At 40.0% G+C, this 26891-nt stretch overlaps 1 protein-coding gene across 1 annotated transcript in view; it reads left to right on the top strand.

Moving 5' to 3' along the window:
* The window catches only part of GPR50 (G protein-coupled receptor 50), a 46967-nt gene that overhangs the window by 14268 nt on the left and 5808 nt on the right, over positions 1 to 26891 (top strand). Inside the window, exon 2 of the mRNA XM_004606623.2 lies at positions 11889 to 11934. The gene's annotated coding sequence lies outside the window, so the exon portion shown is untranslated. The remainder of the gene's footprint in view (positions 1 to 11888; positions 11935 to 26891) is intronic.

Here is a 26891-nt window from a genome sequence, read left to right as displayed (position 1 = left end):
GGCATGGATGCAGGGAGAAAGAGGCTCTCATTCACTATTGGTGGGAATGCCGACTGGTCCAGCCTTTGAGAAAACAATATGGAAATTCGAATGACTGTACTCAGTTGTGGGATATAAAATAAAGTATGGGGACACTGGTGAATGGATGGGTGTTGGAACATTATATGACTGAAACCCAATCATGAGGAAACTTGTCACTGTGTATCTAACTGTGATTCAATCAAAAATAAAGAATAATTAAAAAAATAACTGCCCATATATCATCATCATCATCATCCCGTTGATGGTCAATTTTCTCAAGCGGTCTCAGTAACGTCTCAATTAGTCCTAGCCCTGAGATTTTAGAAGCCTCTCTTTACTCGTCTTTCCTAACAGTGCCTCATTGGAGGCTCTTTCAGGGTCAAGGAAATGAGACCCATCATTGTTACTGGTTATAGCATATGAATATGCCATGGGGAGTTTGCCAGACTCTCCCATGTGGGCAGGAAACTCTTTGTAGCTTGTCAGTTTCTCTGAGAGGGAGAACTAGGCTATAAGATCTCCGGGAGCTTGGTTTTTATAGTCTCTGGATGTTGGCCATTGATGGGATTACATGGCATTGAGGAAAGTTTCCGGATGTGACCACCTAGCTACTGGAAAATGGGGGATCTGGACAGAAGAGGCCCAGTCCTGATCTGAGCAGGCTTGGAGATCTCAGCCCTGGGTCCCACACACCTGAGTTCCTCTACTGGTTCCGGCTCATCCGAACATGTGGAGAGGGGCCTTGAGCATGGCTATGGCTGGGTTCCGGAGGTCTTCAGCTTTGAGAGCTCTGCTCTGGGTGGGGAAGGAAACTCAACCCACCCCCTCTGAGGGGATCCAGTGAAGACAGCCCAGTGCGGGGGGCAAGAGACTCCACTGCCCATATATATGGGGTTTTATTATAGAGTATTCAATTATTCCAGTACCATGCAGTTTTGATCACTATTGCCTTATAATGCAGTTCAAATTAGGTAATGAAATACCTCCCAATTTTTATTTTTCAGTATGGTTCTGGACATTTGAGGTCTTTTCTGATTCCATAAAAACTGTATTAATTGATATTTCTAGATGCCAGAATAATGTTGTCTGAATATGAATGGGGATTGCATTGAATCTATATAATAGCTTAGGTAAGATAGTAATTTAATAATATTGGTTCTTCCGATCCATGATCATAGAATATTTTCCCACTTCCTGAAATCTTCCTCTATTTCTTTCTCAAGTGAATTATAATTATCATGCTTTAGTCCTCCTGCATCTTTTGTTAGGCTGACTCCTAGATACTTGATGTTTTTATGTACTATTTTTAAATGGACAGACTCCTTGATTGCTTTCTCCTCTGATTTTTTTTTTAATGTAAGAATGAGACTGATTTTTCTGTATTGACTTTGTACCTGCTACTTTGCTGTATTGGTTTTTGTTTGCTGTATTGGAGCTTTTTTGTGGACTCTTTAGCGTCTTCTATGTATATTATCATGTCATCTGCAAACAGTGATGGTTTGAATTCTTCTTTTACAATTTGGATCCCTTGGATTTGTTTTACCTGATTGCTGTAGCCGGGAATTCTAATACTGTATCGAATAGGTGTAGACAGATTGACATCCTTGCCTTGTAGCTGATCTCAGAGGGAATTCTTTCAGTCTTTCACTATTAAGTATGATACTGGCTGTAGGCTTGTTTTAGATGGCCATTATTATCTTGAAGGAGGTTCCTTCCACTCCTATTTTGTTGAATGTTTTTAATAAGATTATTCCTAAATGTAAATGGTTATGCAAAGAACCAGGAATAGCCACACACTTAGGAGAAGATAGAAGTGGAAATTTTCCTACTGCATATCAACTTAAAATTCTAGCAATTAAAAGAATATGGTATTGACATAAGCATAGAAAATCTATTCAATGAAACTAGATAGTTCTGGGCACAAAATTACAAATGACATTCAATATTTAATAGAACTGTCATTGCAGATCAGCCATACAAAAATGGCATAATGCAACTTAGTTTCTGAAAATCTTGACACAATATATAAAAAATTAATTCCAGATTAAAGACTCATACCACAAGAAAAAATATAAAAAATTGTACACTATAGTATGAGATATTTCTGTAGTATCAGAGTAGTAGCAGAAAATGTCTTAAAACAAATAAAAACTCATATTTACATGAAATAGCCCAAGAAGGTCTGTTGGTGGTAGCCAGTTTGGAAGGAGAGGAGCTGCTGTCTTGACAAGAAGGAGTTGTTCGATATACTCCCAGTGACATATTGCCAAGGAATTTCATCATCTAAGGGAAGGTCAGGAAGAGCTGAAAAATATTTTCCAGGTTCCATCAAACATTCGCCTTATGGGAATGAAGACAAGGAAGGAAATTTATGCCAAGTACATCACTTGGTCTAATTCTGAGGTCAAGGATCGTAAATCAGTATACTAATATTTTGTAATTATTGTGTAATGAAAACCAGATGAAACTCAGCCTGACTTCTGGGACCTGGATCAAACCTGAGATCCTGGAACTGTATAGCCAGTCCAGGTCTAGGGAAAGCATTTTATAATCCCATACCAGCAAGAGGAAAATTATTCGGTCATACTGATAAGTGTGCGGGACCTGAGGCTGAGATCTGCAAGCTTGCTCGGATTGGGACTGGGCCTCTTCCACCCAGATCCCCCATTTTCCAGTAGCTAGTTGGTCACACACAGAAACGGCTGACATCCAGAGACTATAAAACCAAGCTTTCGGAAGAGAGCAATGCAGAGTATCTTGCCCCCATGCCTAGCTATCTTCACCAGGGCCCCTCAGAGAGAGTGGGTTGAGTTTTTCTCCCCACCTGAGCAGAGCCACTGCAGCTGAAGACCTCTGGAACCCAGCCATAGCCATGCTCAAGGCCCCTCTCCACACGTTCGAAAGAGCCTTACTCACGAAGAAACCGGCAGAGGAACCCAGGTGTGCGGGACCCGGGGCTGAGATCTCCAAGCCTGCTCAGATTGGGACTGGGCAACATCAGACTATAAAACCAATCCGCAGCCACATGACGTCTTATACCTTAGTTCTCCCTCTCAGAGAAACTGGCAAGCTACCGAGAGTTTTTCTGCCCACATGGGAGAGTCTGGCAAGCTTCCCGTAGCATATTCATATGCCAAAACCAGTAACAATGAAGGGTCTCATTCCCCTGACCCTGAAAGAGCCTCCAATGCGGCACTGTTGGGAAGGACGAATAAAGAGAGGCTTCTAAAATCTCAGGGCTAGGACGAATGGAGACATTACTGAGACCGCTTGAGAAAATTGGCCATCAACGGGATGATGATGATGATGATGATGATGATGATGATGATGATGATGATGATGATGATGATGATGATGATAATGACTGATAAGTGCAGCATGCTGGTCAATATACACTCTGCTTGTTTCCTTAGCTTGGTTACTGTAATAAGTGCTTCATGAACATAGGTGTGCATATATCCTTTCAAAATGATGTTTTTGTGGTTGGGACTAGATGTCAAGAAGTGGTATCAAAGGATTAAGTGGAGTTCCATTCCTACATTTTTAAGATCTTCATTTATCCCCACAGTGGTTGCAATGAATGGCATTCCCACCAAGAGTAAAGGAGGGTTCATTTCTCACCACAATTCTACCAGCACAGGTTATCTTGAGATTTCTTGACATACCCATTAATTCTCATTGGTGTAAGATAATATTTCATTGTTGTTTTGATTTATAATTCCCTAATCACCAGTGAGATGTGGAAACTGTATTCTATTCTTTTGTTACTTTTTAATCACACCTGGTGAAACTCAGGAGTTCGTCCTGGCTCTGCACTCAGAAAACCCTCCTAGCAGTGCTCAGGGGACTATATGGGATGACAGTTATCTGGGTCAGCTGAGTGCAAGACAAATTGAACCAGGGTCAGCTGAGTGTAAGAAAAATGTCCTTGTTGTTGGACTACCAGTCTAGTCCCAGAAGCTTTTTCTTAAGTATTTAAAAAGTCTCCAAACTATTTCGAAAGAGGCTGAAACAAGTAACAGTCCCACCAATACTGAATAAGAGTTCCTTTTTCATAACATCTCCAGCAACACTCATTGTATTGGTATTTTTAAAAAATAAAAGCCATACTTTATAGTGTGTAGTGATATATCTGCACAGACAGTGAAGGAAAGAAACATGTGGAGAAGAAGAGTCCTATCAGAACTGAATGGAAGGTTGTTTTCATAATATCTCCGGCAGCACTCATCTTTCATTATATTTTTTTTTATACAGGGCATGCTAGATACTGTGCAGTGGTATCTTCAAAAAAATTAGAAGGAAAGAAATAAAGGGGGGAAGGGAATAAGAAATAATGGGCTAGCAGGCATCAGGGGTTCAGTTATACCAGTGATATGAGGGAAAGGTTTAGCCATATACACGAAAAATAGGACTGGAGCAATAGCACAGCGGGTAGTGCGTTTGCCTTGCATGCAGCCGGTCTTGGTTCGATTCCTCCGTCCCTTCCGGAAAGTCTGGCAAGCTACCGAGAGTATCCCGCCCACACAGCAGAGCCTGGCAAGCTACCCGTGGCATATTTGATATGCCAGAAACAGTAACAAGTCTCACAATGGAGACGTTACTGGTGCCCGCTTGAGCAAATCGATGAACAACGGAACGACAGTGCTACAGTGCTACACAAAGAACAGTTTCAACAGAGATGTAAGTGGCAACCACTGAAACTATGTAATGTGTATATCAAGTCGACAGAGGGAGTGGAGCAGGGGTTGGCATGGGGAGGGAATTAGGGAAGACTGACGGAGGTGAGTTGATGCTGGTGGAGTGATTGGTGTTGCATTATTGTATACCTCACAGGTAACTGTCCCTAACTTTGTAAATTATGACTCCTTAATAAATATTGTAAAAATTAGAAGATAGGAAAAAGTTAAAAATCATGAAATAAATATATATCGAGGCATTGTATTTTAGAGCATCAAGAAAGCTGTGTTCATGTTTCCATAATTTCATTACTACACCCACCACCATATTATCCACTTGCCTCCACCTGGAACCTCAAGGTTCCATCTACTCAAGCCACTTTCCTGCTAACTCATTTCTGTGGGACAACTTTCCATTTCTTCTGTCCTTGATCACTTGTTGCTAACCCAATGTACATCTTTGAATTGTACACATGTGAGAGATAATTATGAATCAATCCTGTTACTTGTGTCTTTTCCCATTATGATACTTCCTAGTTCTATCAATGAACTGGCAAATTTAGGATTTTATCATTTTATACAGTTGTGTAGTATTCCATTGTGAAAATGACCATGACTTCTTGATCCATTCATCTATACTTGGGAATTTGTGTTGTTTACATATTTTTTATTTTAATGAGTGATACAATGAACATAGGTGTACATATATTCTTTCAAACCGATGCTTTGTTTTAGGAAATAGTTATCAAGAAGTGATATCACTGGATTGAATGAAGTTCCATTCCTACTCCTTTGTAGATCTTCATTTTTTCCCACAGATTTTGCACCTAAAGTATTTCCAGCAAGTTTAAAGAAGACTTCATTACGAATCATAGTCCCACCAGCACTGTTTTTTTGTTTCAATATTTCTTGATATGCCTGATTAATTTTCATTGCTGTAAAATGATATCTCATTCTTGTTTTGTTTTGTTTGTTGCTAGTCACCTGTGAAGAGGCAGAAATCTAATCTACTTTATAATTTTTGGACACACTAGACTATATTCAGGGTGTACTCTTGGCTTTGTACTCAGGAATTACTCCTGACCATGCTCTTGGGTTCCTATGGGATGCTGGGGATAGAACCCGGATCATTTATGTGCAAGGCAAACTTTAGCTGAGCTTCTAGGACTCCAATCCTGGAAGTTCCAATTTTTTTTGCCTTTTAAGTTGTAGTCTATTTTAATTTAATAGAAAGTAAATATTTAATCTTATACTTTAGCATGTTTTTCAGTCTTTCTACTGTGCTATATACAGTGTTTTACATAGTAAATACTTAAAATAGTATTTATAGGTAGACACATATGCAAAGTTCAGGAATACTGGCTTTTTCACCAGCATTCTAGCTACCATTATGAAGGATTTTATTTCTTTTATTTTTTCTTATTTTTAAATTAGTTAATCACTGTGAGGGTACAGTTACAGATTTACATATTTTCGTGCTTGTGTTTCTGTCATACAATGTTCGAGAACCCATCCCTCCACCAGTGCCCATTCTCTACCACCAATGAACCCAATATCCCAGTGCCCATTCTCCACCACCAATGAACCCAATATCCCTCTCACCCCCCAATCCCACCCCCACCCCATCCCGCCTCTGTGGCAGTGCATTCCCTTTTGTTCTCTCTCTCCTTTTGGGTGTTGTGGTTTGCAGTAGGGGTATTGGGTGGCCATTGTGTTTAACCTATAGTCTACTTTCAGCACGCATCTCCCTTCCTGAGTGGGTCCTCCAACCACATTTTACTTGGTGTTCCCTTCTCTCTCTGAGTTGCCGTTTCCCCCTTCATGTGAGGCTGGTTTTCAAGCCATGGAACCAACCTCCTGGTACCTATTTCTACTATTCTTGGGTGTTAGTCTCCTATTCTGTTATTTTATATTCTACAGAATAGTGCAATTTTTCTATGTCTGTCTCTCTCTTTCTGACTCGTTTCACTTAGCATGATACTTTCCATGTCGCAAAGTATCATGCAAATATGCAAACTTATATGCAAAGTTCATGACTTCATCTTTTCTAACAGCTGCATAGTACTCCATTTTACAGAAGCCTCTGCACCGAAAAAGATACAGTGACCAGAATACAAAGACAATGTACAGAATGAGAAAGTATATTCACTCAATACCCATCTGATAAAGGGTTATATAAGGTATAACCCTTATAAGGTTATAAAGCACTGGTATATAAGTATATACCAGTTGTAAGTATATACCAACGGTATATAAGGCACTGGTTGAACTCGACAAGAAGAAAACATCTAACCCCATCAGAAAATGGGGCAAATAATTGAACAGAAACTTTCCCAAAGAAGATATACGAGGGACTGGAGCAATAGCACAGCGGGTAGGGCATTTGCCTTGCATGCGGCCGACCCGGGTTTGATTCCTAGCATCCCATATGGTCCCCTGAGCACAGCCAGGAGTAATTCCTGAGTGCAGAGCCAGGAGTAACCCCTGTGCATCACCGGGTGTGACCCCAAAAGCAAAAAAAAATTTAAAAAAGAGATACGAATGGCCAAAGGCACACAAAAAGTGCTCTTTATCACTAAACATCAGGGAGTTGAGGATCAAAAAGACTATGGGATACCATCTCACATCACAGAGACTGGCACACATCCAAAAGAACAAAAGCAACCACTGTTGGCGAAGATGTAGGGAGAAAGGTAACCTTCTACACTGCTGGTGGGAATGCCGACTGGTTCAGCTACTTTGGAAAACAATATGGACACTTCTCAAAAAATTAGAAATTGAGCTCCCATTTGACCCAGCAATACCACTTCTGGGAATATACCCCGGAGAAGTAAAAAATGTATAGTCGAAATGACATCTGCACTTATATGTTCATCACAGCACTGTTTATAATAGCCAGAATCTGAAAAAAACCCGAGTGCCCGAGAACAGATGACTGGTTGAAGAAACTTTGGTACAGAAAGCTCTATTTTTAAGTTTTTCAGAAGTCTGCAAACAAGTTTTTCAAAAAGAGGCTGAAGCAAGTAGCAGTCCTACCAGTACTGAATAGGAAGTAATTTTTCATAAAATTTTTGGCAGCACTCATGCTTCTGTATTTTTATATACAGGACATTTTAAAAAAATAAATATTTTTAAACGAATCACCGTGAGGTAGTTACAGACACAAATTTTAATTCTTACGTTTCAGTCATGCAATGATGGGGTACCCGTCCCTCCACCAGTGCCCATTCTTCACCACCAAAGATGCCAGTGTCCCTCCCACCTCCCCCACCCTATCCCACCACCCGACCCCGCCTTTGTGGCAGCGCATTGCCTTTTGCGCTCTCTCTCTCTCTCTCTCTCTCTCTCTCTCTCTCTCCTTTTGGTGTTGTGGTTTGCAAAATAGGTATTGAGTGGCCATCATGTTTGGTCCACAGTCAACTTTTGGCTTGCATCTCCCATCCCGACCAGCCTTCCAAGCATCTTTTTCTTGGTGGTCTCTTTTCTATCTGTGCTGCCTTTTCCTCTAGCATATGAGTATAGAGGGCATTCTTTCTAGTTGGACGTACTATCTTCGCAGAGAAATAGAAGGAACTGTATCAATGGGAGTAAAGGAGAATAAGAAATGATAGGTTAACAGGGAACAGTGCTTCAGTAATATGAGTGGTAGAAATGAAGAGTTTTTACCATATACTCAAAGCACATATTCAACAGAGCTGAAAACATGAAATGTAAGTGGCAATCACTGAAACTTTGTAATGTGCCTGTCAAGTCAACAGGAGGGACTGGAGTGGGGTTTGGAATAGGGAGGCAATCAAGAAAACCCGTGGAGGGGACTTGACTCTGGTTGATGGATTGGAATTGCATTGTTGTATGCTTAAAGAGAAATTATCAATAATTTTGTAAATCATGATTCCTTAATAAGGTATAAAAATTAGAAGGCAAGCAAATTTTAAAAAGCATAAAACAAGTATTTATTGAGGAATCGTGATTTAAAACAATATGAAACCTGGGTTGATTTTTCCATAATTTCAATACCACACCTGCCACCAAACTATCTACTTCCCTCAACCAAGATCTCAAAGGTTCCATCCATCCAAGGCCCTTCCCTGCTAACCCAGTTCTGTGGAGCAATGTTGAATTCTTCTTCCCTTGACTACTTGTTGTTACCTAATATACATCTTTGCATCTCACACATAAGAGAAATCATAATGAATCTATCTCTTTACTTGTGTCTTCTCTCATTATGGACCCCCCAAATTCTTCATGTCTTGGCAAAATTCATTATTTTTCTTTTTTATACAGTTTCATAGAATCCCATTGTAAAAAATGACCAAAATTTCTAGATCTATTCACCTGTAGTTGGGCATTTTGATTTTTTCCATATCTCTTTCATTGTAATAAGTGCTGATATAAACATATGTGTGCACATATCCGTTCAAACAGATGCTTTGTTTTTCGAAGAAACCATCAAATAGTGGAATGAGTGGAATGAATGGAGTTTCATTCCACTCATTTTATTTTATTTTTTTTTTCATTTAAAAATTTTATTTTTATAAAGAAGTTCACAATATTTGATTACATTTAATATTCAAACACCAATCCCACCATCAGTACACTTTCCCACCACCATATTTTGGATGTTTCCATGCCAAACCCCAACCCTTGCCCCAAAAAGACTGAAATAATTTATTTTGTACTGTTTGTTATGAATAAACCACTGAAACTACTCCCAAAAAACTTTTCTTAGAGGAGAGTGTGCGAAGGTTGTTGTGTTTCATCCAGGGGCCATTAAGCCCTTCTATAAGAGATTACTAATCTGTTGTTAAAGTTTGAGACTTGTGTACTTTTATACATATATATGTAAAAATATTATTGTCTCTAATATTGGTTGCCTTTTACTTTAAATCCCATCAAATGTGGTGCAGTACTCTTGGAAAATAAGTGGTGTGAGGTATGAGATGTCACGCAGTCACATTTGCAGCCACACGGTCCAGGAATAGGTTTACTTGCATTCCACTCATTTTAGATCTTAATTTGTTTTCATCATAGCTTTTGCACTGAAAGGTATTCATACCAAGATTGAAGAAGGACTCTTTTCTCACAACAGTTCCACCAGCACTGTTTTTTTTCGAGATTTCCTGATATACCCAATAAATTCTAATTGGTGTAAGATAATTTATCATTTTAGTTTTAATCTGCATGCCCCTAATTACTAGAGCTGATATAGAAACTCTATTCCTTTTTATTGGTATTTTTGGGTAACACCAGGCAATAATTGAGGATTACTCCTGGCTCTGCAGTCAGGAATTACTCCTGGCAGTGTTGGAGGTACCATATCAGATGCTTGGGGATTGAACCTGGCTCGGTTGAATGTAAGGTAAACCCTAGCTGCTGTCCTATGACTCCGGTCTCTGATGCTCTATTTGTAAGTCTTTTAGAAATCTGCCAACAATTTCTTAAAAAATAGGCTGAAGCAAGTAACAGTCGTACCAGTACTGAATGGGGGTCCTTTTTCATAAATCTCTGGTGGCACTCATGTTTTGGTAATTTTTTATACAAGACATTCTTGGCAGTATGCAGTAATATCTTTGGACATATATAGAAGGAAAGATATCAAGGGGGCAGAGAATAAGAAGGAATGGGTTAACAGGCATCAGGGCTTCAGTTATTCCTGTGATAGGAGTGAAGGGTGTAGTCATATAGGGAAAGCAGTTTCAACAGGAAAGATGAGATTTGAGTGTCAATCACTGAAAATCTGTAATTTGCCTGTTAAGTGGACAGCTAGGGGGAGGGTTAGTAGGGTTTTTTTTGAGGAGGAAGTCTGGGAACACAGGTGGAGGGGAGTTGACACTGGTGAAGAGATTAGTACTGCATTCTTGTATGTCTAACACGCAACTATCGGTAACTTTATAAATAGAGTCCTTAATGAAAAAGTTTAAAATAGAAGGCAGAAAAATTAAAAAAATATATAAAACAAGTATTTATGAGGCATTGTGATTTACAACACTGAATGTTGGGTTGATGTTTCCATAATTGCAATGTCACACCCACCAACATAGTTTATACTTGCCTCCACTAGGATCCCAAGGTTCCCATTCATTCATGCAAACTCACTTCTGGGGAGCAACTTTCCATTACTTCTGTCCTTTTATTTTTTGCTTTTTTGGGTCTCACCCGGCGATGCACAGGGGTTACTCCTGGCTATACACTCAGGAATTACCTCTGGCAGTGCCCAGGGGACCATATGGGATGCTGGGAATTGAACACGGGTCGGCCGCGTGCAAGACAAACACCCTACCCGTTGTGCTATCGCTCCAGCCCCTACTTCTGTCCTTGACCGCTTGTTGCTACCCCAATATACATCTTTGAATCTCAAATGAGAGATTATTAAGAATATAACCTTTAACTTGTGTTTCCTCTCAAAATGATGCTCCCTAGTTTTACCCATGTCCTGGCAAACGTCATTAGTTTTCTGTTTATACAATTGTATAGTTTTCCACTATTAAAATGAACACAATTTCTGATCCATTCATCTGTAGTTGAGCACTTTGGTTTTTTATATACCTTTCTTATTGTGATAAGTACTGCAGTGAACATATGTGTAATCCGTTCATACTGATGCCTTGTTTTGGGAAGTAACCATCAAGAAACTATATCACTGGATTGAATGGTGGTACATTCCTAATCTTTTTTAGACCTGCATATTTTCACCACAGTCTTTCATCAAAAGGCATTCTCAACCAGATTTCTCACCACAATCCAACCAGCATTGTTTTTTTCTGAGTTTTTCTTGGTATATACACAATTAATTTTCACTAGTGTAAGATGATATCTTATTCTTTTTTGCTTTCCATGCCCTTAATCACCAGTGCTGATGTGGAAGTTCTCTCTTTATTTTGGTATTTTTTGTCACACCAGGTGATACTCAGGGTTTTCTCCTGGTTCTAAAATTAAGAGCAGATTCTGACTGTGTTGAAGGGATCATATGAAATACTGGGGTTGAAACCGGGTCAGCTGCATGCAAGGCAAGTCCTAGCCACTGTCCTATGACTCTGGTCCCTGACGCTCCACTTTAAGTCTTTCAGAAGATTCCAAACAATTTCTGAAAAAATAGCCCGAAGCAAGTAACTGTCCTACCAATACTTAATGGGAGGTCCTTTTTCATAACATCTCCAGCAGCACTAATGTTTCCATATTTTTTTCATACAGGGCAATCTTGCTAGTGTGCAGGAATAACTTCGTGAAGACATAAAAGGTAAGATATAAAGGGGGGTAAAGAGAATAAAAAATAATGCATTAACAGGCACCAGGGCTTCAGTTATACCAGTCATAGGAGTGAAGGGTATAGCCATATACGCAAGCACTGGCTCAACAGAGGAAAATAAAGGAGATATAAATACAACCACTGAATATTTGTAATGTGCCTGTCAAGTGGACTGGAAGTGGATGTGTTGGTGTTGGAATGTAAAAGGATCTAGGTGGAGGAGAGTTGACACTGTTGGGGGGATTAATGTTGAACTTCTGTATGCTTATAATGCAGCTATCACCTTGTAAACAATGCATACTTAATAAAAATTTTAAAACAGAAGATAGAAAAAATTTTAAAAATAAAATGTATTTATCAAGCAGTGTGATTTATAACACTATGAATTCCGGGTTGGAGTTTCCATAATTGCAATACCACACCCACTACCATACTATCCACTTGTTTCTACCAGGATCCCAAAGTTCCCACCCATTCATGCATCATCCCTGTTAACTTGCATCTGGGGAGCAACTTTCCATTTTTTTTAAACTTGACCACTTTTTGCTACTCCAATGTACTTCTTTGAATCTCAAAATAAGAGATCATTATGAATCTTTCCACTAACTTGTGTCTACTCTCAATATAATACTCTAGTTCTATCTATGTCTTTGTAAACCTCATAACTTTATTCTTTTATAGAGTTGCATAGTATTCCATTGTGAAAATGACCACAACTTCTTAATGCATTAATCTGTTTTTGGAATTGTTTTTTTCCATATGTTTCTTATTGCAATACATGTTTCAATGAACATAATTGTGCATATATTTGTATAAATTTATGCTTTATTTTTGGAAGTAACCATCAAGAAGTTGTATCACTGGATTGAATAGTTTAATTCCTCTTTTTTTGGCTTTTTGGGTCACACCCGGAGATACACAGGGTTTACTCCTGCCTCTGCACTCAGGAATAGCCCCTGGCTGTGCTCAGGCGACCATATGGGATACTGGGAATCGAACCTGGGTCAGCCGCATGCAAGGCAAACGCCCTACCCACTGTGCTATTGCTCCAATCCCTCATTCCTCTTTTTTTAAATTGAATCACTGTGAGCTACAATTATAAAACTTTCATGTTTGAGTTTCAGTCATACAATGATCAAACACTAGTTCCCTCCACCAGTGCACATTTTCCACCACCAATGTTCCCGTCTCCAGTATCCCTAACCCTGACCACCCCTACCCCTGCCTCTATGGCAGACAATTTACCTCTTTCTCTCTACTTATGGGTATTATGGTTTGTATGCTTGGTCTTTTATCTACTTTCAGCAAACATCTCCCATCCAGAGCAATCCATCCAACTATCATAGACTTAGTGATCCCTTCTCTATCCCAGCTGCCTTCTTCCCCAGCTCATGACATAGGATTCCAACTGTGGAGCAATCTTCGTGACGCTTGTCTCTATCCTTGGGTGTCATTCTAATATTATGTTATTTTATATTCCACAAACGAGTGCAGTCATTCTATGTCTGCACTATGTCCCTCTCTTTATGACTCATTTCATTAGCATGATACTCTCCATGGCCATTCACTTATAAGCAAATTTCATGACTTCATCTCTCCTAACAGCTGCATAGTATTCCATTGTGTAGATGTACCAGAGTTTTTTTAACCAGTCGTCTGTTCTCGAGTACTCAGGTTGTTTGAAGATTCTGGCCATTGCGAACAGTGCTGCAATGAATGTACAGGTGCAGATGTCATTTCTTTTTAATTTTTTAAAAATTTTTATTGAATCACCATGAGATAGTTACAAGCTTTCATGTTTGGGTTTCAATCTCACAATGATCAAACACCCATCCCTCCACCAGTGCACATTCCCCACCACCAATATCCTGGATATACCCCCCTTTCCCACCCTCCCCCTGCCTCCGTGGAAGACAATATTCTCATACTCTCTCTACTTTTGGGCATTATGGCTTGCAACACAGACACTCAGAGGTCATCATGTTTGGTCCAATATCTACTTTCAGCACGCATCTCCCATCCCAACTCATTCCTCCAGCCATCATTTTCTTAGTGATCCCTTCTCTATGTCATCTGTGTTGTCTCCTCCACTCATGAATCAGTCTTCCAGCTATGGTGCAATCTCCTGGCCCTTGTATCTACTGTCCTTGGGTGTCAGCCTCATGTGATGTTATTCTATACTCCACAAATGAGTGCAGTTCTTCTATGTCTGTCCCTCTCTCTCTGACTCATTTCACTTAGCATGATACTCTACATGTCTATCCATTTATAAGCAAATTTCATGACTTCATCTCTCCTAACAGCTGCATAATATTCCATTGTGTAGATATACCAAAGTTTCTTTAACTAGTCAGCTGATGTCATTTGTCATTTTTACTGTGCTTTTTTGAACCCATGGGATATATTCCCAAAGTGATTTTGCTGTTTCATATGGAAGCTCAATTTCTAGTTTTTTAACGAAATGCCTATATTGTTTTCCAAAAAAGTTGGACCAGTTGGCATTTCCACCAACAATGTAAGAGAGTCCTTTTCTCCCCACATTCGTGCCAGCACTGGTTGTCCTTGTTCTTTTTGATGTATTTCAATCTCTGTGGCCTTCTCTTTTTTCAGATATTCATTTATTTCATTATATTTTTTGCTTTGAAAAGCATTCCCACCAAGATTAAAGGAGGGTTCATTTCTCACTACAATCCCACCGGCACTGTTTTTTCGATATTCTTTACATACCCAATGAATTCACACTGCTGTAAGGTGATATCTCATTCAATTTTTGATTTACATGTCACTAATCACCAGTGCTGTTGTGGAAGCCCTACTCTTTTTTGGGTATTTTTGGTTACAAAATACTTTATAACAGGGGATATCAAGGGGTTTACTGTTAGCTCTGCATTTAGAAATAACTCATGGTAGTGCTCAGGAGACTATATGATATGCTGAAATTGAACTTGTCTCAATGGCGTGCAAAGAAAATCCTAGTGACTGTCCTATGACTACAGTCCTGGATGCTGTATTTTTAAGACTTCAAAAATCTGGAAACAACTTCTGCATAAAGATTATGAAGCTTGTATCAGTCCTCCGAGTACTGAATGGGGGGTCCTTTTTCATAACTTCTATGGAGCACTCATATTTTGGTAATTTTTTATACAAGGCATGCTTGCTAGTGTGCAGTTATATCCTCACACAGACATAGAAGGAAAGATATCAAGGGGGGGAGAATAAGAAGCAATGCATCAACAGGCATCAGTGCCTCAGTTTTACCAGTGATAGGATAGAAGTGTACAACCTAATAGGCATAGCAGAGATTTAACAGAGCTGAAAGCAAGAGATGTAAGTAGTGACCATTGAAACTTTGTAATTTGAGTGTTATGTGGACTGGAGGGAGTGGAATGGGAGTTAGGATTAGGATGGAATCCGGGAACACAGGTGGAGGGGAATTGACACTGGTGGAGGGATTAGTATTGCATTGTTGCATGCCTAAAATGCAATTATAGGTAACTTTGTAAAAAAAGAGTACTAAAAAATTTAAAAATAGAAGATAGAAAAATTTAAAACAAACCCTTAGTAACAAATACTAATTGAGGCAATGTGATTGCTTCACTATGAATGCTGGGTTGCTGTCTCCATAATTGTAATACCACACCCACCATGATAGTATCCACTCTCCACCAGGATCCCAAAATTCGCATCCATTCAAGTGCCTTTCCTGCTAACTCATTTCTGTGGAGGATCTTTTCATGTTTTTCAATACTTGAACACTGTTGCTACCCCAATATACATATTTGAATCTAAAACATGAGGGGATGGAGCGATAGCAAGCGGGTAAGGCGTTTGCCTTGCACCCGGCCAACCCGAGTTCGAATACCAGCATCTAATATGGTCCCCTGAGTACCGCCAGGAGTTATTGCTGAGTGCAGAGCCAGGAGTAACCCCTGTGCATTGTCAGGTGTGACCCCAAAAGAAAAAAATGAAAAAATAAAACATGAGAGAGATCATTATGTATATATCCAGTAACCTGAGTGTACTGTCAAAATTAGACTCCGTAGTTTTATCCATGTTCTGACAATCTTCATTAGTTTTCATTTTATACAGTTGCATAGTATTCCATTGTGAAAATGACCACAGTTTCTTGATCCATTCATCCGTAGTTAGGCACTTGTTTTTTCCATATCTTTTATTTGTGATAAGTGCTACAACAAACTAATATGTGAGTATATCAGTTCATACTGATGCTTTATTTTCTGGAAGTATCACTGTATCACTGTCACTGTCATCCCATTGCTCATCGATTTGCTCGAATGGGCACCAGTAACGTCTCCATTGTAAGACTTGTTGTTACTGTTTTTGGCATATCAAATATGCCATGGGGACCTTGCCAGGCTCTGCTGTGCAGGTGGCATACTCTCGGTAGCTTTTCGGGCTCTCCGAGAGGGACGGAGGAATCTAATAAGAATTTGTATTGCTGGACTGAATAGATCTTCATTCCTAATCTCTTTTAGATTTTCATTTTTCTTCACCACAGTTTTTATACCGAAAAGCATTCCCAACAAGAATGCAGGAGAGTTAATTTCCCACCAAAGTTCCAACAGCAATGTTTTTTTTTAAATATATTTCTTGATATACCCAATGAATTCTCGTTCTTGTTTTGATTTGCATGTCCCGAATCACTGGTGCTGATGCAGAAGCTCTTTTTTATGGAATTTTTTGGTCACATAAGGCTATATTCAGGGTTGACTCCTGGCTCTACATTCAGGAATTACTCCTGGCAGCGCTGGCGGACAATATGGGATACTGGGGATTGAACCTGGGTCGACTGAGATCGAGACACATCCTAGCCACTGTCCTATGACTTCAGTCTCTGACAGACTAATATTTAGCCTTTTAGAAGTCTGCCAACAATTTCTTTAAAAAAAAAGGCTGAAGCAAGTAACAGTTCTATCAGTACTGAATGTGGGTTTCTTTTCCATCTTATCTCCGGTAGCACTCATGTTTTGATAATTATTTACACAGGGTATTCTTGCTGGTATGCAGTAATATCTTCACACAGACATGCAATGAATGATATAAATGGGGGAGGAAAGAGAATAAGAACCAATGAGTGAAAAGTCATCAGGGCTTCATTTATACCAGTTTTAGGAGTGAAGGGAGTAGCTGTATTCATAAAACACAGGATCAATGGACCTAAAAACCTGAGATGTAGTGCTAACATCTCAACCTCTGTAATTTGCCTGTTTATTGGACAGAGTGGGTTGAGTAGGAGTTGGATGAGCAGAGACTCCAGGAACATTTGTGGAGGGGAGTTGACATTGGTGGAGGGATTGGTATTCCATTCTTGTATGCCTAAAACGAAGCTAGCAGTAATTTTGTTAGTAGTGAGTACTTTTTAAAAAGTAAAAAAATAAAAAATATATATAAAACAAGTATTTATTAACGCATTGGATTTACAACACTGTGAATGCTGAGTTGATGTCTCCATAACTGCATTATACACCCAATACTATAGTATCAACTTGCCTCCACTAGGATCCCAAATTTCCCACCTATTCAAGCACATTCCCTACTAACTCATTTTTGGGGAGCAACTTTTTAAAATTTTCTGTCATTGAACACTTGTTGCTACTGCAAAATGCTCCTTTAAATCTCAAACAAGAAAGATCATATAATCTATCGAGTAACTTGTGTTTGTTTTAAAATGATATCCCTAGTTTTATCCATGTGCTGGCAAATAGCATTTATTTTTCCTTTTACACAGTTGCATAGTATTCAATTGGAAAATGACCACACCTTCTTGATTCATTTATCTGTAGTTGTGTGCTTTGGTTTTTTTCCATATTATTTTTTTAGATAAATACTGGTGCCCGCTTGGACAAATCGATGAACAACGGGATGACAGTGACAGTGACCGCTTGAACAAATTGCTGTAATAAACATATGTGTCCACATGTTCATTCATTAGATGCTTTGATTTTGGAAGTAAGCATTAAGAAGTTACATCAGGGCTGGAGCGATAGCACAGCAGGTAGGGCATTTGCCTTGCACGTGGCTGACCCAGGTTCGATTCCCAGCATCCCATATGGTCCCCTAAGCACTGCCAGGAGTAATTCCTGAGTGCAGATCCAGGAGTAACACATGTGCATTGCCAGGTGTGACCCAAAAAGAAAAAAAAAAGAAGTTATATCAGTGGATAAATGGAGGTTTGTTCCAAATATTTTTAGACCTTCTTTTATTTTTGTCACAGTTTTGCACTGAAAGGCAACCCAATAAAATTGAAAGAGGGTTCATGTCTCACCACAATCCCATCAGCAGTTTTTTTGTGATTTCTTAATATATCCTATGAATTCTTATTGATGTAAGATGATATCTCATTCTTGTTTTGATTTGCATGTCCCTAATCACCAGTACTGTTGTGGAAGTTCTGTTTTGTTTTGATTTGGGAGGGGGGGTCACACCAGGTGATACTCAGGATTTACTCCTAGCTTTGCAGTCAGGAAACACTCTGCAATGTTGGGCGATTATATGGGATGCCGGGGATCAAATCCAAGAGGCTGCGTGCAAAGCAAACTCTTGCAAACGTCATTAGTTTTACATTTATACAGTTGTATAGTATTCCATTGGAAAATGGCAGCATTCTTGATCTATAGTTGGGCACTTTGTTTTTTTGTTATCCATTTTACTGTGACAAATGCTTTGTAAACATACATGTGTGTATATATCCATTCATTCTGATGCTTCCTTTCAAGAAGTTATATCACTGGATTGAATGGAGTTTCATTCCACTCTTTTATACTTTCATTTTTTTTTCACCACAGTTTTGCACCAAAAGTTATTCCCACCAAAATTGAAAGAGGGCTCATTTCTTATCAAAATACCACCGACACTTTTTTCTAGATGTTTTTGATATATCCAATGTATTCTCATTGGTATAAGGTGATATCTTATTCTTGTTTTGATTTGCATGTCCCTAATAACCAGTGCTGATGCTGAAGCTCTCTCTATTCTTTATTTCTGAAATTTTTGGTCACACTAGGGGATAATAAGGGTATACTCCTGGCTCTTAAATCAGTAATTACCCCTGGCAATGCCTTGGGGACCATATTGTATGCCGGGAATCAAACTTGCATCGGTTGTGTGCAAGGCAACCCCTAGGCACTGTCTTATGACTTTGATCTCTAACGCTCTATTTTTTAACCATTTAAAATTAAACCAACAATTCCTTCAAAAAAGAGTCTGAAGCAAGTAACAGTCCTACCAATACTGAATGTGACTTCCTTTTCCATCTTATCTCCAGTAGTACTCATGTTTCAGTAATTTTTACAAAGGGCATTCTTGCTAGAGTACAGTAATATCCTCACGGACACAGAACGTAAGATATTGAGGGGAGGCAAAGAGAATAAGATCTATTGTGCTAAAAAGCATCAGGGATTCCGTTAGACCAGTGATAGGAGTGAAGGTTGTAGCCATATTCATAAAACTCAGATTCAACAGACATGAAAACATAAGATGTAAATGGCAACCTCTAAATCTTTGTAATTTTCCTGATTATTGGACAAGATTGGGACAAGATTGGGTGAAGTTGGTGTTGGAGGAGGAGAAATTTCAGGACACTGGTATAGCGTTGTTGACATTGGTGGAGGGATTGGTAGTCCACGGTATTTTTAAAATCAGGTACCAGTAATTTTGTAAATAGTGAGTTCTTAATAAAAAATTAAAAATGGAAGGTAGGAAAAATAAAAAAATACATACAACAAGTGTTTATCGAGGCATTCACATTCACATTTACCACAATGTGAATGCTGGATTCATGTTTCTGTAATTGCAATACCACACCCACAACCTTAGTATCCTCTTGCCTCTACCAGGATCCCAAAGTTTCTACCCATCCAAGCACTTTCCCTGCACAATTGAGTGAGATCATTATGAATCTATCCAGTAATTTGTGTTTGCTCTCAAAATCATATTCCTTAGTTTTATCCATGTCCTGGCAGACCTCACAGACTTCCCTTTTATACAGTTGCATAATTTTCCAATGGAAAATGACAACCTTTCTTGATCCATTCATTTATAGTTGGTCACTTTTGGTTTTTCTATATATTTTATTGTGATAAACACTGCTGACACATATGTGTGCATATATCTGCTCTTACTGATGCTTAGTTTTCAGAAGTAACCTTCAAGAAGTTATATCACAGGATTGAATTGAGGTTCATTCCTCTCTGTCTTATACTTTCATTTTTTTACCTCAGGTTTTGCAATGAAAGGTATCACCCATATTGAAACAGGGCTCATTTCTCACCAAACCACACCAGCACTCTTTACTTTTGAGATTTTTTATATATCCAATGATTTCTCATTGGTGTAAGATGATATCTCATTCTTGTTTTGATTTGCATGTCCATAATCACTGGTGCTGATATGGAAGCTCGTTGTATTCCTTATTTTTGGATTTTTTTTTATCACACTGGGGGGTAATCAGGGTTTACTCCAGGGTCTGAAGTCAGGAATTATCCCTGGCAGTTCCTGGGGGACCAGATGGGATGTTGGGGATAGAACCCAGGTCAGCTGCGTGCAAGGCTATTTTACTAGGTACTGTCCTATGACTCCAGTCCCTGATGCTCTATTTACCAGCCTTTTAGAAGTATGCCAACATTTTTTTTAAAGAGGCTGAAACAAGTAACACTTCTACCATCACTAATTGGGATGTGCTTTTTCTTAGCATCTACAACAACTCTCATAATTTGGTGACTTTTTATACAGGACATTCTTGCCAGTGTGCAGTAATATCTCACACAGATATAGAAAGAAAGATATCAAGGGACAGGGTAAAGAAAATTAGAAGGAATGGGTTAACAGTCATCAGGGTTTCAGTGATACCAGTGATAGGAGTGAAGGGTGTAGCCATACTTGCAAAGCACAGTTTCAACAGAGCTGAAAACATGAGATGTAAGTAACAACCACTTAAACTTTGTAATTTGCCTGTTAAATTGGCAGAAGGAGGTGGATTGGGTTTGGGATGAGGACGGAATCCCAAAACACGGGTTGAGGGAAGTTGACACTGGTGGAGGGATTAGTATTGCATTGTATGCCTAAGACACAATAATCAGTAACTTTTAAATAATGGGTTCTTTATAACAAAATTAAAAACCAAAGACAGAAAAATTTTAGAAAAACATGAAACAAGTATTTACTGAAGCATTGTGATTTAAAACACTATGAATGCTCAGTCGGTATTTCCATAATTGTAAAATTACAACTACCACCATAGTATCATCTTTTTTCCACGAAGATCCCAAAATTTCCATCCATTCAACCACCTTCCCTGCTAGATCATTTCTGGGGAGCAACTTTCCATTTCTTCTGTCCTTGACCACTGTTGCCACCCCAACGTACATCTTTGAGTCCCACACATGAGAGAGATCATTATGAATCTAACCCTTAACTTGTGTTTCCTCTCAAAAGGATACTCCCTAGTTTTATCCATGTCCTGGAATACTTCATTAGTTTTCCTTTTGTACAGTTGCATAGTATTCCATCATGGAAATGACCACAATTTTTGGATCCATTTATCGATATTTGGGCACTTTTCTTTTTTCCATATCTTTTTTATTGTGGTAGGTGTTGCAATAAACATATATGTTCAAATATAGGTTCATACTGATGCTTTGTTTTTGGAAGTAACCATCAAGAAATTTTATCACTAGACTGAATGACGTTTCATTACTAATCTCTTTTAGAACCTCATTTTTCTCACCACAGGTTTTGTAGCGAAAGGCATAGCCAACAAGAATGCAGTAGAGTTCATTTGTCAACACAGCCCACAATCACTGTTTTTTTCTTTTTGAGATTTCTTGATATATCCAATGAATTCTCATTGGCCTAAGATGATATCTCATTATTGTGTTGATGTGCATGTCCCTAATTAACAGTGCTGTTGTGGAAGCTTTCAATTTTTTGTATCAAACCAGCCTATACTCAGTGTTTACTCTTGGCTCTGAAGTCAGGAATTACTCCTGGAAGTTTGGGGGTTTCATAAGGGATGCTGAGGATCAAACCTGTGTCGACCTCGTGCAAGACAAACCCTAGGCACTGCCCTATGACTTCGGTCTCTGATGCTCAATTTTTCAGCCTTTCATAATTCTGCCAACAATTTCTTCAAAAAGAGGCTGAAGCAAGTAACAGTTCTACCAGTACCGCAAGGGGGAATGTCCTTCTTCATCATATCGCTGGTAGCACTCATGTTTTGATAATTTTTTACACAGGGCATTCTTGCTAGTGTTTAGAAATATCTTCACAGAGACATAGATGGAAAGATATCAAGGGGGAGAGAGAATGAGAAATAATGTGTTACCAGGCATCAGGGCTTCAGTTATACCAGTGATAGGAGTGAAGGGTGTATCCATATTTGTAGAACAGATTCAACAGAATTGAAAACATGAGATCTAAGTGGCAACCACCAAAATTTTGTAATTTTCCTGTTAAGTGAACATAGAAGGAGGAATGGGATTTAGGATGAGTAGGGAATCTGGTAACACAGGTAAAGGGGAATTTACATTGGTGGAAGTATTTGTATTGCATTGTTGTATGACTAAAACACAGCTAGCAGTAACTTTGTAAATAGTCACTCCTTAATAAAATATTTTAAAATAGGAGGTAGAAAAATTTAAAAGTATATAAAACAAGTATTTATTGAGGTGTTGTGATTTACCACACTGTGAATGCTGGGTTGACGTTTGCATAGTTGCAATACCATACCCACCACCAAACTATGCATTTGCTTCCACCAGGATCCCAAAGTTCCCACCCATTCAAACACCTTTCCTGCTAACTCATTTCTGTGGAACAACTTTTCAATTCTTTTGTCATTGAACACTTGTTGCTACTCCAATATACATCTTTGAATCTTACAAATGATAGAAATCATTATGAATCTATGCACTAACTTGTGTTTGCTCTCAAAATGGTACTCACTAGTCTTATCAATTTCCTGGCAAACGGCATTGGTTTTCCTTTTATACAGTTGCATATTATTCCAATGGAAGATGACTCCACATTCTTGATTCATTCATCTGTAGTTGTGCACTTTGGTACTAGTAGGGAGTGGTGTTGGGTTCCTCGGGAGAGGGAACAGGTACACTAGTGATCGATGTAATGCTGAAATTATGTGCAAGAGTAACCATTATCAATAGCATTGTAAACCACAGAATCATAATAAAAAATCAACAATATATGAATTTAAAAAACAGCATTGTACTTCAAAAATGATAGACTCTCAGATCACTGGAATAAAACTGAAAATCCAGAGATAGAACCTCAGCTTTATGGAAAGTTACTCTTTGATAAAAGAACAAAAAGAGGCAAGGAAAGCCTCTTCAACAAGTGGTTCTGGGGAACCTGGTCAGCCACATGCAAAACATAAACAAACACAGAACCATTTTAACACCAGACAGATAAGTCAAATCAAAATGGGTTAAAGACCTTGATATCAAACCTGAATCAATAAGTTACATTGAGGAAAATGTTGACAGAACTCTCCATGAAGTTAGAGTCAGCTTTAAGGAGTCAAATCCATTGGCTGAGCAAGCAAAGATCTATAAATGGGGCTACTTTAAGTCAAGAAGCTTCTGTATCTCAAAAGAAATAATGACCAAAATACAAAGATACCTGACAGACTGCCAGCAAATATTTGCCCACCACTCATCTCATATAGATCAAATATCCAATATAAAGTAATAGTAGAACTTTACAAGCAAGAAAACCCCAACCCCATCAAAAATGGGAAGAAGAGATTAACAGAACCCCCCCCCCAAGAAGACAAACAAGTTGCCAGAAAACATAAAAATGGTATGTATCATTAATCATCAGGGGAATGCAAATCATAGCAACAATGAGATAGTATCTCATACCGGAGATATTGATACACATCAAAATGAACAAGAAAGCCAGTATTGGTGACTGGTCCAGCTTTTATGGAAAACAGTATGGACACTCCTCAAAAATAACTAGAAATTGAACTCCATGGTTCAGCAATTCCACTTCTTGAGATATTCCCCAAGGGCCCCAAAACCACAATGTAGAAAAGGCATTTGCACTCCTATGTTCATTGTATCACTATGCACAATAGCCAAAATATGGAGAAAGAGCCCAAATGTCCAAGAACAGGTGGCTAGATAAATAAATTTTAGTTCATATACACAATGGAATATTAGTTAGTCATGAGAAAAGATGAAATCATGCAATTTGCTGCTATGCAGACAGATCTAGAGAGTATCCTGTTGAGTGGAGCTAGGGAGCAGTCAGAGGCAGAATGATCTCCCTTATATGCTCGGGGGAGGGGGATTTGGGGTGGGGAGTATAAGGAAACATAGCTGGGGAATAAGAAATGCCAAAGGCAATAGAAACAAAGAAAGTGAGAACTTGTCTTCAGTAGGAAGCTTGTCACTTGGGGGGATGGGGGAGAAGGGGGGAGGGGCGGTAGGGTGGGGAGGAGAACACTAGGCCAGTGGTGGAGGGAGCATTGCTCAGGGAGAGGATGAGGTGCTGAAAGGTGGTAGAGTGTTTAGCATGCATCCCTAGCAATAGCAGTACTGAAAGACACAGCACCTCAAACTTATAAAGCACCTGTCATAGAGGCAGGCTGGTAGCAGGAGGAAAACTGTGGGTATTGGTGGAGGGAAGCATTCAGCGGTGAAGGCATTGGTGTTAACATATTGGACTCTTGAAACCCAACCATGAATAACGTTGTAGTTCAAGGTGACTGAAAAGCAAAAGCAAAACAAAAACTAAAGGGAATTGTGAGCAAACATCTCCCAGGTGACATTTGGAAAACTATTAAATGTTTATTTAAAACAGCAAGGCACCAATTCCAGACTTGGGATTATTATAATATTTTTTCAGGTGGCACAGATAATCTGTGAGGTATGATAAAAGCAAACTGACCTTTCACTATTGTTGTCATAATCAGAATTCTGAAGATGCGGGCACTCACCTTGTGTGTACAGAAAAAAACCACCTGTCTCAGAGCAAAAACTCTCACCTTTCAGAAAAAGGCTGAATTGCTAGTTGCCACCTGCCATTCCGAAGAACCCTAGTATTAACTTCTTTTGAAAAGAAATGGCGAGCTTGAGACCAATGGTTTCTATATCAAGAGGAGGGGAAGAGTACTGTCTTATTTGCCCTCAGCACAGAAGGGCCAGGATATCGCCTCTGCCTGGGGGCTGGTCTTCAGGTTCTAGCCCTGGAATTTGATGGAAGCCAAGTCTACTAGTACAGACCCCCCCCAAGAATTCCAAAGGAGCTAAAATTTACTGAGTGAAAGGTTTGCCCTACTCTTGAAAACTCACACTGGTTTTCACTCACCTGGGTGTCCAAATAACTTCATTTCATATCCATCAGTTGTTTTAGATGGGACCTTGATGAATATCTTTAAGATCTCAAAAGTAGGAAAATGAATTTAACCAGATGCAAAACCTCACCACAGGTGAGCATAGCTGCCCCTCTCACTTGTCTAGTATCGAAAAATCCAAGGCTCACCAGGTCACCAGGTCACACTCTGGGGGTTCAGCAAGTCTTCTCTCCTGCTCACTCTTCAGCCCAACTCAGCGGGCCACCTCATCTCAGAGGACAGGTGGAGCATGAGCATTCTCACGAGACAGGATTATTAGGGGACGGGCAGGGGAGAGAGACCCAGTGTTTGCAAAAATTCTTATTTCCTTTTCTTCTTCAAATTTGTTCCTAATTGACTTCCAAACCATTCCTTGGCGCAATGAGTGGTCCCCCAACCGTCAGGGAATTAGGGAGAAACCCCAAGACGAAGTGTCCACCCTGATGTGCGGGATCTGCTCCGTGGGGGGGCAGAGGGGCTCTAAACTGCTGCCTTGTGGGGCGGTCTCCACTGCCGGGGGCAGATAGCAGAGGGGGCTCTAGGGCTGCGTTCAGGGATCAATCTAAACTGAGCGCGGCCAGGAGAACGCGCACCCGGCTGCAGCCTGCCGCTATCAGGGACATAATGAACGTGAAAAGGTTTCTGGAGGGCTATTATTATGCGCCTGGATTTCCTTCTGTGCAGTAAGGGCTGGAAGGGTGCTGTTGAGGGGGTAAGGGGGCTGGGGGCGGCTATCGGCACACACTGGGACACATTTCTGTTTGGTCTTTTCAGTTAGAGTAAGTGCGTGCAATACTTACTTGTCAGGAGCGTCTGTGTCTTCCCATGAAAGGCCCTAGGATATTGAAGTCCCTCGAGGCATCCCCAGCCCCCACCTTCAGCGGCCGCCCCTCTCCCCGCGAGGGGCAGGAGGGTGGGGGCAGTATCCAGGCGTTGGCTCTCCTGGACAGCGCAGCCCCACCTCCTGAAGGTGGTCTGGGAGGGAGAAGTTTCAAGGTGTTCACTGAATTTCTCTGGGAGGCTTCTCCACAAGACCCCTAACTTTGAGAAGACAGAAATTCACTCCTCTGAGCGAGAACGTGGAGGAATCCAGTGTGAGACCCTTCCCGCCTTGTGGTTAGCGGGCCACTTTCCCGTTTCCCCGGGCGGGTGAGCCTGGGCGCCTGGGAGGGAAACGCCAAGACAGAGGAGCAGATAGAGCCCAGGGAAGCGCTGCTCTGAGAAGCCGGGCGGGGTGGGGGTGGCCAAGGAAAGGGGCCTAAGCCAAGAACCCTTCCTGTGACAGGTTGCCCTCTTGGATGCTCTGCCGGCTCCCACAGTTGTGCCGGAGCCTGCCGGGTGGTTCGCGACACTCCTGAAGCGCTTGTGCAGAAAAGCTCTCGCACGGAGCGGCAATCTCAGAGTTGGGATTATTATTATTTCTTTCTCTCGTTAGTTCTCCTGTAGAAAATGCCAGGCAGGTGCTCAGGCATTTTGCGGAGGAGGGGTGCTCCCACTCTTCTTGACTTCCCAAAGTTGCTAGAAGGATGCCACAAGCTACCTCCAGGGCTCCCGTGGTGCCGACTCGCTTCCA

The sequence above is a fragment of the Sorex araneus genome, chromosome X, assembly GCF_027595985.1.
Source record: "Sorex araneus isolate mSorAra2 chromosome X, mSorAra2.pri, whole genome shotgun sequence".
In the NCBI taxonomy this organism is placed as follows: domain Eukaryota; kingdom Metazoa; phylum Chordata; class Mammalia; order Eulipotyphla; family Soricidae; genus Sorex; species Sorex araneus.
This window is presented reverse-complemented; position numbering and strand designations above follow the sequence as displayed.